This window comes from Bison bison, unplaced genomic scaffold (genome assembly GCF_000754665.1).
Source record: "Bison bison bison isolate TAMUID 2011002044 unplaced genomic scaffold, Bison_UMD1.0 scf7180017864530, whole genome shotgun sequence".
NCBI classification, from domain to species: Eukaryota; Metazoa; Chordata; class Mammalia; order Artiodactyla; family Bovidae; genus Bison; species Bison bison.
In genome coordinates this window covers 2,380,747-2,381,722 of record NW_011495080.1, presented here as the reverse complement: position 1 = coordinate 2,381,722, position 976 = coordinate 2,380,747, and positions in this window count along the sequence as shown.

The window sequence follows — 976 nt, the reverse complement described above, 5'->3', positions numbered from 1 at the left end:
GGCCTTAGGAAGCATCACTATGAACAAAGCTAGTGGAGGTGAAGGAATTCCAGCTGAGCTATTTCAAATCCTAAAAGATGAAACTGTGAAAGTGCAGCACTCAATATGCCAATATTTGGAAAACTCAGCAGTGGCCACAGGACTGAAAAAGGTCAGTTTTCATTCCAATCCCAAAGAAGGGCAAACCAAAGAATGTTCAAACTACTGCACAATTGCACTCATTTCACATGCTGGCAAAGTAATGCTCAAAATTCTCTATGCCAGGTTTCAACAACAGTATGTGAACCGTGAACTTCCAGATACACAAGCTGGATTTAGAAAAGACAGAGGAACAAGAAATCAAATTGCCAACATCCACTGGATCACAGAAAAAGCAAGAAAAACCCAGAAAAACATTTACTTCTGCTTCACTGACTATGCTAAAGCCTTTGACTGTGTGGATCACAACAAACTGGAAAATTCTTAAAGAGACAGAAATATCAGACCACCTTACCTTCCTCCTGAGAAACCGGTATGCAGGTCAAGAAGCAGCAGTTAGAACTGGACATGGAAAAACGGACTAGTTCCAAATTGGGAAAGGAGTACATCAAGGCTGTATGTTGTCACCCTGCTTACTTAACATATATGCAGAGCACATGATGCGAAATGCCAGACTGGATAAAGCAAAAGCTGGAATCAAGATTGTCGGGAGAAATATCAATAACCTCAGTTATGCAGATGACACCACCTTATTGCAGAGATCAAAGAGGAATTAAAGAGCCTCTTGATGAAAGTGAAAGAGGAGAGTGGAAAAGCTGGCTTAAAACTTAACATTCAGAAAACAAACATGGCATCTGGTCCCATCACTTCATGGCAAATAGATGGGGAAACAATGGAAACAAGGGCAGACTTTATTTTCTTGGACTCCAAAATCACTGCAGATGGTGACTGCAGCCATGAAATTAAAACATGCTTGCACCTTGGAAGAAAATCTATG